At 43.5% G+C, this 13,517-nt stretch overlaps 1 long non-coding RNA gene across 1 annotated transcript in view; it reads left to right on the forward strand.

Annotated features, from left to right (window-relative positions):
* The window catches only part of LOC123792547 (uncharacterized), a 46,816-nt gene extending 37,440 nt beyond the window's left edge, over positions 1 to 9,376 (forward strand). The window contains exon 5 of the long non-coding RNA XR_015727019.1: positions 1,137 to 9,376. This is a non-coding gene — a long non-coding RNA (uncharacterized LOC123792547). The remainder of the gene's footprint in view (positions 1 to 1,136) is intronic.
* The last annotated feature ends 4,141 nt before the right edge of the window (positions 9,377 to 13,517 follow it).

The raw sequence follows: 13,517 nt of genomic DNA on the forward strand, positions 1-13,517 counted from the left end.
TTTCAAGATAGTATAAATGTATTTTGGCTTACGAATCCCAGGAAGCAGACTGACTGACATTTCAGTATATTTCCATTTTAACCACAAAGTCTGCTCAAGGTTCAAAGAGGAAGACACATTTTTTTTTTTGCTTACCAGTGGTTCTGCAGAATTTATACCATGTGCTACTTTTCATCTTGCTCTCTCTCCACCCTCCCTCAGCCCTACCTCCCGGCCCTGGGAGCTCTCTCTCGTCGCCCTACAATACTTTGCTATTCGTAGTCCCTCAGTTCGCCATGTGATTTCCACCTTTATACACATGCATTTTGTGCTCCTCCTTCCATGGCTGCTCACCTACTAGGGGTTCAGCCTAACAGTCCTCTCTGAAGCCTCGTGAGTGTATGCCCAATAGAACCGATGACATCCTTCCCACTTCCCTCGGAGTACCTAGAACACTCTGTTGGCATTATGGGTTCGTGTTTGTCTCTCTTTACCAGATTTATCTCTAAACCCCCAGGGTTTGGTACCAAGAATAGCACATAGTAGGTGCTCAACAGTACTTGTGAAGTACACTGATGAGTCACTAGTGTTAGAGGCAGGTTGAGAATGGACTTTCTTTCTTTCTTTCTTTCTTTCTTTCTTTCTTTCTTTCTTTCTTTCTTTCTTTTCTATGATTTTAGTTATTTGTTTATTTGAGAGGAAGCAAGAGCAGATGAGCAGTGGGGGGGGGGGGGTTGGGGGGAGCATATGAGGAGGGAGAAGGACAAGCAAACTCCACCCTGAGTGCAAGCCCCACACGAGGCTCAATCTCACAACCTTGAGATCATGACCTAAACCAAAACCAAGAGCTGGACGCTTAACAGACTGAGCCACCCAGGTGCCCCTCAGCCACAGACTTTAAATAGAACAAATATTCCTCTAAATTTATTCTACCATAAATAACTAAATCTTACATCCACAATACTTCAAAAGAGCCAGAATTCATTCTATTCCCTAGAACATGTGAAATATAACTATTTTTCAGACCCAGTATTTAAAGGGGAAAGGTTTAGGTCAGCTTCCAGGCCTGTGGGTCCAAAAAGACAACCAGTAACAACCAGTTGGTCTTTTCTTATCTTTGACTCTGACCACGGGACTGTCCTGTCTTCTGTTTAAAGGGCGAGAAGAAGTTGTACAAACACACAGCAGGAGTCTCTAGTGCATTTTTCGGGATTGGCAGCTTCCGTGACCATTACGGCTTGGAGAAGTTCAGTACTCTCGGTGTATGTCACAGTTCGCATCTTTATGACAAACCTCAGTCCCTCACTGATTGAGTTCTTCCTCCCCTAGCATTTTCCCCAGGTATGATAATTTGTTTGTAAATGCACTGTATATTAATAACTTGTACAATTCTGGGAAATTTCCATCTTCCTTCTTTATTCTCAAAGACGCTTTTTTCCAAGGGGCCCATTTTCATCCACTATCATTGTTAAAGTATATTTAACATGGCAGGAGTCTAGTGATTTCTCTAAATGGTCCCTATTTTGTCCTGAGTGTATTTCAATCATTTTTGTATCTGGTTGGCCTGATTCTAATGATGATTTTGCTGGACGTGGGACTACTCACACCCAGCTTTCTGTGCAGTGTAGTTACTCACGGAGTCAGATTTTCAGTCCACAAACCCAGAGCAAATTAGGTACCATTGGGGACCTGAATTAAAGCTGTTGGGATAGTGGAAGTGATTTTATGCACTAAAGCAGTAATTTACCAAATGTTCCTTAGTGATCTGTGAAAAAAATTGCTGAGTTTCTCATGGTATTTAATTTGTTTCCAGGAAGTTACTCAAAGGGAGGATCTGAGCTAATATGAACAAATGGACAGTCTTAGACCTTACCTGTTCTAAAATCGATAGTGTTGCCTAATTAAGTGAGCGTGTACAGGAAGCGTGCTCAAAGACACAGGCCTCGCTCTCTGAACACTAAAATTTGCTCTTGTTTCTCTCTAAGGAAAATAAGGAGAAATTCTGTTGACCCCTCATGACTTCTCTCAGGGTTAATTTTTTACTTTACGCACCAAGTACTTGTTAAAGCATGCACTTTTAATCCCACATTACCACATATCAGGCATCTCTGGTCCACAGTGTGCTCTTGGAACACATTCGCCATTTTATTTATTTATTTTTTTTTTATTTTATTTTTTTTAAAGATTTTATTTATTTATGTGACAGAGAGACAGCCAGCGAGAGAGGGAACACAGCAGGGGGAGTGGGAGAGGAAGAAGCAGGCTCCCAGCCGAGGAGCCTGATGTGGGATTCGATCCCGGAACGCCAGGATCACGCCCCGAGCCGAAGGCAGCCGCCTAACGACTGCGCCACCCAGGTATCCCTCGCCATTTTAAACTTAGAAAGTCAGTTATCTATCAAATTGAAAGAGGCTAATGGCTTCATAAACTACCCTTTCCCATTTCATTACAATCACCGACAAATCTCCAAACACTCTACAACCTCAACGGAATCTCTAGCAATCAGTTGCTTTACAATAATCTGAACAGAATGGGGTATCCCACAGATATCTGTGGGGCGTTGACTGTATGCCAGGCAATGGGCCAAACACTGGAGATAAAATGGTGACTGAAAGAGGCATCATCCTCATGTTCATGAAATTATACTCCACCTGGAAAGATCGACGTCACAAGTCTTGATATAAGTGTCTAATCAAAACTCTGAGGCTTTTGATCCCAATTATGGACTGAATCCATTTGTGTCAAGGTCCCCACTGGTCTTCAAATGGTTAAATCCAATGTTCTTGGTCACTCTTACTCAGCTTCTCAAAAGTATTTGGTATAGTTGACCACCCCCTCCTTTTATAAACATTTCTTCAATTGATTTACAATTCTGTGATATCCTCTAAAATTTGTAACCCCTAAATTCATTTATGACTCCCAAATTCATAGTTTCAGCCCCAGTCACTTTTCTAAATTTGAGACTCATACGTCTATCTGCCTGTTCAGCATTCCCTCTCAGATACATAATAGCATCTCATACCAAACATGCCCCAAGTGAATTCACTTCTTCACTCCACACAAACCTACCTCTTCCCTAGTGCTCACTCTTTCACTAAATGGAACCCATATTCATTCCGTGATCAGGCCATAAATCTTGGAATTGTCCATAGCTTTCTTTTCTTTCATACTCCTCATTCAACTTAACAGAAAATCCTGTTGGAGATACTTTCAGCCTGTAACACAATTTCACCATTTCCCACCACCTTCATCACTACTTTATTAGTCCAAGACACCATTTTCAATCATCTGGATCATTCTAGTGGATTCCTAACTGATTCCTTGATTCCACTCTTGTTCTAGTCTCTATACAGCAGTCAGAGAGAACCTTGTAAAATATAGGTCTGATTATGTCATTTCCTTGTTTATATCCTTTCGATGGCTTCCCATCACACTTAGGGTAAAATCCTTACCGTGGCATATAGGGCTCTACGTGATCTGGTCTTCACCTGCCTCTCTGCTCCCCGCCCCTGAGTTTGCTTTGTACATTCCCACTTCGGGGTCTTGCCATTTGCTTCCCTCTGCCTAGGATGTTGTCCACCTAGATATTATGATGGCTCTTTTCCTCAGTTCAGTTCATGCATGTCTCTGGTTCAAATGTCACTTTCAGAGAGGACTCTCCTTACTACTAAATTAAACTACTAAACCAGCACTCCCTCCCCATCTCTTTCTCTCAACCCTCTTGACCTGCTTTGTTTTCTTTCCAGTTCTTATTACCTCCTCACATTGTGTGTGTGGGCGCGCATGTGCGTGTGTTTATTGTGTGTGTGTGTTTATTGTGTGCCTCTATTAGGATGTAAGATTCAAAAGCAGAGGAAATTTTGTCTCATTCACTTTTGTATCCTCAGTGCCTAGAACACTGAGTGCCTGGCACATTGTAAGTATTCTTCAAATCTAGGTTATATAAGTCAACGTGTGATGGTAAAAAGGAAAATTGCAGGGGATGATAAGATATCGTATGTGGACCTAACATAGAGTGAGGTACCAGGGAAGGAGGCGAATATGCATCCTGATGAACATTTATAAATAGAAGAGACTGCTGTGCTGGTGTGGACAGCAGAGTTGTCTAATAGTCTCAAGGCAGTTGCACACCCCTCCCTCTGAGCTGACCCATGGGGGGTAAACATAAAAGCTCGACGGAAGAAAAATGTTTTTCATGTATAGTTTGGTTTTGCCTGTTCCCAGAGAAATGTGACCAGCAATATCCCATTTATCTGTGTGACAGATCTGGTAAGTAGTTGGACAAGAGAGATGAAAGGAGAGGGAGAAGAAAGGAATAATACCAGTTTTGTGTTAGTGAAAAGGCAGTGAAACATAGAGAAGTCTTGTGACATACCCAGCGTGATAGCGGCAGAGCTAGACATGTAATTGATCCTCCTAATTGATCTCTGCTTCCAGGACCTGAGGTGGAAGGGGACAGAGAGAAGTTTCCGCGTATCTGTCCAGAGTGGATATGTCTTATGTCTCCTCAGCCCAAACCACCACCTGTCATTCTCCTTACGACTCCCTTCAGGTCTAAAGTGTAGGAAGTAGGAGAGGCATAAGGAGAGAGAAGGTACTCTATACATCGTTGTTGAATTGATAAATTAGTTGTTAGGAGAAAAGGGAGCAAGAAAGCAGGTTTTGTTGAATGTATTCCCATGTATGCACGCACAGGTACAATCCCCAATGTTGACGCCTAAGTGCAGAAAAGGAATTTAATTAACAGCATAAACAGAATTCAAATTTATGAAATCAGGATATAGGATTGAATGGAAAATTTACCTAAATTTCTCTGGCTTCTGTGTTTTTACTCTCAGTGACCTCTCAACTATCGGATTGTTCATATTTATGTCCAAGTATCTTTTCTTAAAGACTATGAAGAAACTGTATTCGTCAGGTACAACTTTATTGACATATCAGATTTAATTGTGTAACTTATGTTTTCCCACTGCAGTCCGGGCACAGGATAAGGTCAGAATGACCGTAACAAACAGCATCGATTTGACTTGGCCGGCAGCAGGCCTTCATTCCGTCCGTCCGTTCTGGGGGAGGCAATCCACAGATGTGATGCCTGTGGCTACCGCACAGCCTCTGACATTCCCTCCCTTTCTGCCTCTGACGTGGGCCCTCAGGCTGTTGCTTTCTGTGCGCTTCTCTATCTCAGTGTGCCTGCGGTCCTGCCCTGTTTCACTCCCAGCCCTCCCGCCACGGTTCTGCGCTGGCCACCTGCCCCCAGTTTCGGCCGCACGGTCCGTTCTGCTCTTGCTTGCACGCGGCCTGCCGGCGTAGCGTGGTGCCGATCCGCGGCGCCCCGACATCCCGTATATGTCATAAGCGGCCGCGGCCCAAAAACCAGGATGCTGCGTCTGAGAACTTCCCTCTGCCTTGCTTCCTGCTCATCAAGAAAGATCAGGGGTTATGGGAGATCATGTTAAGTGGCTACTAAAAAGCCTCTCCCAAGCCTCCTGTCCATTCGTGCCTTTCACTCTACTGCCCGAAAAGCAGCATACTTGCTTGTCCATCTTTCCTTGCCTCCAGAGAGGCCCTGGGACCCAGTTCTGGCCCATGGGGCACACCTTGGCTGCTGGTCAAGGCAGAGGGGGTGCTGAGTGAGATTCTGCTTTCCCGAAAGAAAGAAAGAAAGAAAGAAAGAAAGAAAGAAAGAAAGAAAGAACAGATGAGACCAGCATTGCCTCTTCCTGTCTCTCCCTTTCTTTCTCTCTCGAGTGCAGAATTGATGGCTAGTCCTACAGTGTCATCATGTAACTGGGAGAGAAAGGTCAAAAGAATCAAATACATCAACCCTGACATCACCAACTTAGAAAACCAAGGCCAGCACTTCTTGTTAAGTGAGAAAAATAAGCTTCTATCTTTCAAGTGGCGGTAGGTGGTTTTCCTGTTGCTTACGGGTGACTGTAAGTACACGGGTACTTCCTCACCACATCATAGCCACCGTTACAGAGCTTTGTAAGCAAAGCCTACGGCCTCTTGGTCACCATGAAAGAGCTAAGATGTTTTTATTTTTTAACCTAGGCTACTTGGGGGATAGAGCTGAATTATTCAAGAAAAGGGAGGGATCTAATCTGGGGAAAGAAAAAGAGTCCCAAGATTGGGAAGGATGGGAAACCATTAGATTCTACAAAGAGTGGGGCACCTCAGAGGGGAAGGACCTCAGATGGGTGTTACCTGTATTACCAAGTGCTGCAGTCCTGAGAGTAAAGATAGGATCCTCTGTAGCTAGGTCTATGTTCAGTAAAGAAGTTCATCATAAAAGCTGTCTGTCTACCCACTGAATGCTTGGAGGCAACTGAGAAGCGACTAAAAATGGCATCATGTGGTAGTAGAAGGAACGAGTATAGCTTTGGCAACTGTGTAGACCAAGGGCCAGGCCTCCTGTTGACCTACAGGCTCTTACATTTTTGTGTGATCTCACTGTGGGTGGAGGAGGGATGGCAATACTGCTTGACAAGCATGGACTTTCCATCTGCCCTAATACATACATAGGGGATTAAGCTAGACTTCATTTTTTAACCGATGTCTTTATATTTAAGGTAAGTTTCTTGTAGATAGCATATTCTTGGTATTCTTGGGTATTGTTTTTCTATCTAATCTTTTCATTCTATCCAAGTAATTTTTGTGATTTAATTAGTCTGTTTAGGCCATTTGCATTTAATGTAATTGTGATATGGGGATTAAAATTTACCATTTTATAGTTGTTTTGTTCATTCCATTTTTGTTCTTTCCATCTCTTTGTGCCTTCCTTTGGATTACTTGAGTATTGGGGTTTTTTGGGGGGTGGGGCTCCATTTTATAACTACTACAGACTTGCTTTGTTTTTTTTTTTCACCTCGTTTCCAAAAAATTTTAGTGCTTACCCTTGGATTTAAATACACATCTCTAATTCATAAGAGTCTACCTTCAAATAATATTATAGTACTTCATATATCATGTAAGGGCCTTATAACAACGTATTTCCAATTCCACCCTTCCATCCTTTGGGCTACAGTTAGCATACATTGCACTTCTACATATGCTGTAAAAACAAAATATATTTATACAATCGTTCTTTGTTTTAGGTAATCAGTTATCTTTTAGAGAAGTTAAGATAAGGAAAAAAAGATTTTTACATTTACCTTCATGTATACCAGAGGTCTTCATTTCTTTATGCAGATCTAAGTATGAGATAGTATATTTCTTTCTTACGTCAATGAAAATATTTACCTAAAATTGTATAAGAAAAACCTTACATCATCCAAGAGACTGCCAAGGTCCATAGAAGACAAGAATTGATATCAAACTTTCTCCTTTTCAATGTGTGCCTACGTCAAAAGGCAGACTGAGTAGTTGACCATTGTTCCTCTTTGGAAGGACCCTTTTGTATGGTCATAGTTGTCTATGTAGTCAAAATATCTGTATTCAAGTCTTTCTATAAAATTCAAACTTTAAGACTCTTTTGTTCAACATGTCATTACTGCCATTAACTTATATAAAAATTATTCAAAACATGTATTTTAACTGTACTGCTTAGATCTCCGTTTGTGTCCTATTTCCATGTTGGTACCAAATTCCATTAAAATGGCCTATGTACTAAACTAAAAGTCAGTTAAACAGGAAGAGGTATTTTAAAGTCCTGAAAGCCCTGAGATCTACTGTTAGACATTTGCAACTGAGATATTTCAACATTATTTCCAAATTTATAACACTTGTTTTTTGAACTGCCACTAGAAAATACTCCACTATGAGAAGAAAGCAGTGGCATCTCTAAAGGAGACCCGGGGGTCCACCATCGTCAGCCCCCGTGGCCCTCAATTCCCTGGCAGGCGGCAGATTCACTTCTTTGGAATATATTTGAGATAGAAAATAGCTCCTTACAGGCCTTATTTGTTATGGTGCAGTGTTTGCAAATATATAATTCACATTCTTTTGCATTTATCTGGGGGGTATTTTGGTTTATTTTCCTGTTGTTTTTGTATGTCTCCATATAAGTCATCAGTCTTACTTCAAAAGTAATAATATATATCAGAAAAGGTATGTGTGTATTTTTAAATATCCATGTCCTGAATTAATGGTCCAATAAGCTGTCCAGATTTAAGTGAATTTTTATTTCTTTGTTTCCATGTTTGGGGATCTGTGTCAGAGAGGCCAAGTCTCACCTCCTGAGCCCAGTCTCCAGTCCTATCCAGTCACAACTTCTAATGATGTCCAGCCCAGGCTGCGGTCAGAGAATACCACCCACTGGGTGGCACATCACCAGTAAACAGTTACTTCCCACAGTCCAGGAAACCAGCCAAGTGTGACATGAGGGTGCCAGCTCGGCTCTGGAGACAGTCCTTCCCCGGGTTGCCCCCAGCCGCCTTCTCACTGTGTCCTCCCAGGGCAGAGCCAGCCGAGGAAGCAAGTTCTCTCGTGATCTGTGTGAGGGCGCCGTTCCCATTCACGAGGGCTCCACACTCAGCACCTCATCTACTTCCAATCACCCCCCGAAGGCCCGACCTCCCTCCCAATACCCTCACATCCGCAACAACAAAAAGTGGCGGCAAACCTCCCAGGTCAGAGCTCAGGAGGCCAGTTACTTGTTTCTGTAGAGAAGATGAGCAGTATCTTAACACCATCCGGAAACCTGGTGCGGCCTACTCAAATGACAGGGCTATATATCCGCTTAGCGCAGTGCACAGGGAAACTTCCTGCTGGTTCCTTCCATCCCACCTTGGGAGGGGATACACCTCCCTACCATCGCAAAATGCTTTTTGGTGAAGGCACTTCTGTTTCATATCAGTTTTCATTTCCTACTGGGGAATGTTCTCAAATGTGGGACAAGCTACAGATTGTGACGATGAGGATGGGGAGTAAATGCTCAGCTTTGTCCGTCCCCTCCCCCTCTCCAAGTTGGCCTTCAGGGTTCAGGAGACTTATCACATCTCAGCCTTAGGTCCCGGATGTTCATTCTGGGGCTGCGTTGGTTGACACGCAGTGGGAGAGGAATGGCAGTCTCTGTGTAGGAAAAGGGAGAAGAAAGTGGTGTCTGTTCCTGAACGAGAAGAGGATGGGGGTTTGTCTGTAGGGCTGTCTGGAGAGGGGGTGGCTCTAAACGAATGGCCTAAGATTATCAGCTGCCTGGACACTGGCTCTTTTCTTTTCTGAAGGTCCTGAATATCACCAGCCCAGGGCTCTGCAGTCTGGCTCACTGTGACTCCGTTATTTCCCGACAGGCTTTTCTTCCTGATTTTATCCTGGGTCAAAAATACAAGGCACAGACCATACTGGCCCTTAGCGACTTGGGTGCAAGTCACCATCACTATCCCCTGCCTCCACGGGTCGTTGTCAATAAATACGTGTATATACCCTCTCAATAAACAAACTTGATTTGTATTTTCAACTTCAAAAAATTCATTTTCAAGAGCAGGACTCGGTCAACCATGCAGAAAGCCCCAGCTGACACTGATGCAAATGCAGAAAGGAGGAGAATTAGGATTGGAGTGAAGCAGTTTTTCTGGAGCCAGAATACAGGGGTTGCACACATGTGTATGAGTGAAGGACACAGTGTATGGGAAGAGCCCAGAGTAAGTTCTGAAGATTTGCAGCCATGGGTGATTGAAAGACAAGAAAGTGTCTCGCTAGACCCGGTTTACTGCCATTTACTGGGGAATTGGTCGGTGACACAGAAAAGACTGTCATGGTGTTAGAGGACATGGAAGAAGCCAGCCTCTGCTGAGTCTGTAGCCCCCCACTCATGCAGTCTCTGCCCCCATCAACCGTTCCTCCAGTTCTCCCTCCATGTCTGGCCCCGAGTGGATGGCAATGCCAGTTCCACCCACAAGAGTTCAGAATGGGCAGCTGTCCTCCAGAATAACCACGAAAGGGAACCCAAAGGCTGGAGCTCTGATACTGAGGTCAGGCATAGACCTGTCGTTCCTGTCTCTAGCAACCCGTACCTCTTCCCTTCTCATTTTCCAGCTTTCTGGGCCACATAAGAGGTTGTTCACCTGTAAACGTCATAGATTTGAATAGAGCATTTACCTTGAGCTTTGGGAGGAGCTCAGTCCCCAGCTCACAGCTGCAGGAAACAGCTCTGCTTGTGGACGGCCTGCGGGCTCTCTCTACCCGCAGTGGTGTTCCCCGTGGGAACTGAGAGAGGGGATCTCATCGTTTATCTCCAGTTCCTGTCGTCACAGCCACTGTGTCCTATCCTCTCACCAACAACTGCTGCTTGTCCCTACACTAAGGCCTGTTGTCCTTGGGCTGCAGCCGCCTGACCTGCCATTGCTCCTGGACTTACCATGAGGAGATGCCGTGTCACCTGTGTCACGTAAGCTCCACCGACTCCGTAGTGATCACGTCTGCCACCATCTCCTCAGCAGCAGCCACCTGCCACCTGCCTTTGGTGGGCCTGTCACCAGGCTGCACTGTCACCTCTGCGGCCTCTGCTGTCCTTGCTTGTTTTTCCCCCAAATAACAGAAAAGTAGAATGACCTCCGTTTCCCTTTTCTAAGGGGAAGATGAGGCTGTTCAAGTTTGAGGATGTTTCCTTACACCGGATGATTACATTTCTGCATAGGGAATGGATTATTTATTACAAGTAAATTACGTACTGGAAACTCTTAGATCACAAATGTGGCAACTTGGAATAATAATTCTGATGAGAATGCTCTGTACTGCAAAGGCACATTATCCATTAGGTTCTTCTGAAGCGTGGGCTCTTTTCAGCTAACAAGATTGAAGCAGCCTGCCCTGAGGCAGAGCTGGTAAGTGACGTTTCTTCACTGAACCCCTCGAGGAGGGGACAGAGGCTGAGTAATGCCCCAAGGCCCGGGCTTTGATCAACGCTACAATTAATATTCTTTTCCTTTACATTTTAAAGACTTACTCAATGAAGAATAATTTCTAGAGGTCAGCTGGGGAGAAAAAAGGAAAGAAAAGAAACAAGAAATAAGAAAAACTGATCGGAAGCCCTTCATGCTGAGGCAAGATTGTCAATGGATATGTCTCAAAACAAGTAGGGGCGCTGCTGCTTCTCTGGGCAGCCTCCTCCATATCAGCATATAAAAGTCCTGTGCTTAGAGCTGGTTGCTTTCACATAAAAGAAATCCTCCAGTCTCTGGTCTAAAGGGTGTATTATAAGCCCGCCTCTCAGAATTCTGGGAGAGCCCACTAATTATTATTAAGACTTTAATTTGAGGCCCCCCCAACATGCCTTTTCCAGTATGTGGTGGCTCACCCCCACTTCCAGTTATGCCTAGTGTTCCAGAGTTCAAGGCCTGTCTGGTTCCGTTTCTGCAGAGTGGATTGCACTCCAGTCTCCTGCAGAAGTGAGGGAGGAGCCCTAGGGCAGGGGGACAGATACGAGTATACCACCTGCCCCTTTCTTCCAGCTCTCCTGTTTTCAGCCCAATGCGACACCCCTGCCTTCAAATATTGCTGAAGACTGCATGCCTGAATCTTTCTGGAACTCAAGGACAGAAACTCTTTCACTTCTCGTTACCTTCTCCCTGTAGGCATTTACATGATTTTAGTGCATTTTCAGGAGAAAAGACATAAGTCTTTTCTTTGGTTCAGTCTGTCATATTTAAACAAAACCCCTCTTTTTTTCTCTGTACTTCACTTTTTAAAATTTCATCTTTAGGCCATTAAATATTTATTTTGTTGTGTGAAGGGAGATGAGGCTATAAGTTGAATCTCAGTCTGTATCGGGAGCCGGCCAAAGATGCATCATTTATTGAACATCCCTTCGTTCTCTTGTTTGTCACACGCAAGGGAGTTGAGTGTACTTTGCCTCCAGAAATCAGAAATGGTATCATAAAATGTATAACATTCTCTCTCATTTTCTGAAGTGGCGAGGCAAGTAGGGTCATGTGGAAGGAAATTATGGAAGCACAGGAGATGATGCATGGGACCCATGGTGGGGTGACCATGGATGCAGAGTGAAAAATAAGGCTGATCAGAAGACCTTGTGCTAAATATTAAAGGGCATTTGATGCTGTATTAAAAAGTTGGCCTTAATGTATAGGACCAATGCAATAAGGTAAGGGTCACATTTTAAGAGATACACGCAAACCACCTTTGTAGAACCTGAGTAAGTGGCCTTATGGTGGTTTCCTTTCCAGTTATATTTGATAAGTAATTTCTTCAGCTTTTACTCTCCCAAGACACTTCTTTATGATTCTATCAGTGTCTCATCCTTCTGTGGTTTTTACTTCTTTTTGCATCCGAGTGTGACACTGAAGCATTACTCATCTCCAATGAGCCTGAATGACTGGGGAACTGCACAGATGCACAAAGATGACCCGAGAGGGCTCAGCAGAAAGCAAATGCAGGGGACACAGGACAACTGGCCAAGCTTCGAATGTACTCCTGCCCGCCGCCCCCCCCCCCCACATATGGATCAGCAGAGTGTGGAAGCCTCGAAGGCTTGGGCTGTTTGACTACAAACTCTGCCCAGTTCACTGGCTGACTGCTCAGCTATGCAGATCTAAAAGTAAACCCTAGGAAATTAGGCTGAAAGAAATAAAAATTACAATTAAAATCTCAGCAGACGTGTCAACAGCTGCATACTGTGGGGAAGATAAATTCTGCAGTACTAAAAAAAATTCGTCAAAATTCATAGTTGCTACATAACATTAGCTAAAGTGTCCAGTTTTCTACAAAAAAAAAAATTATGACTTGTGCAAGGAAAGAGGAAAGTGTGACTCACACTTGAGAGAGAAAAATGGTTGATAGAAACTGACTTTCAGTGAGCCCAGATGTTGGCTTTATCAGAAAAGATTTCAAAGCAACTATAACAAATGCATTCCAATAATTAAAGGAAATATTATGACAACAGTTCAGCAACTCAAGGATATCAAGAGAGAAATAGAAACACCACACACACACACACACACACACACACACACACACACCCATTCTAGAGTTGAAAAAAACCACACTGACATTTTCAAAAACTCACTAGCTGGGCTCAACATCCGATTTGGAGATGGCAGAAGGCAGTATCAGGAGCTTGAAAGAGAGCAATAGAAATTATTCCGCCTGAAGAACAGAGTGAAAAACAGATTGAAGGAAAATAAAAAGAGCCTCAAAGACCTATGAGACAACATCAAACATATAATAGGAATCCCAGAAAAAGATGAGAGACAGAATGGGGCAGAAAAACATATTTAAAGAAATAATGGCCAAAAACTTCTCAAAGTTGATGAAAAACATAAATCAGCAGATCCAAGAAGCTCAACTAATCGGAAGTAGGATAAACAGAAAGATGTCTATCCCTAGGCAAGGAGGAACTCTTGAGGAAGTAAAAATTATAGAAGCTTTTCTCTTTGTCTCTGTCTCGGTGTGGACAACTTTGTGACACTTTAGATTCAAAGACTCAAACAGGTTGAGAGGATAAGGATGGGAAGAGATACGTAATGCAAACTGTACAGTAGCTGGACTGGATATATCAGCCAAAATATGCCTTAGGGAAAATATTTCTCATGACCTTGGGTTGATAAGTCAATCATGATGTAATCATTGAACAGCCCCAAAAT

This window comes from Ursus americanus, chromosome 16 (genome assembly GCF_024610735.1).
Source record: "Ursus americanus isolate L20-20 chromosome 16, mUrsAme1.1.p, whole genome shotgun sequence".
In the NCBI taxonomy this organism is placed as follows: domain Eukaryota; kingdom Metazoa; phylum Chordata; class Mammalia; order Carnivora; family Ursidae; genus Ursus; species Ursus americanus.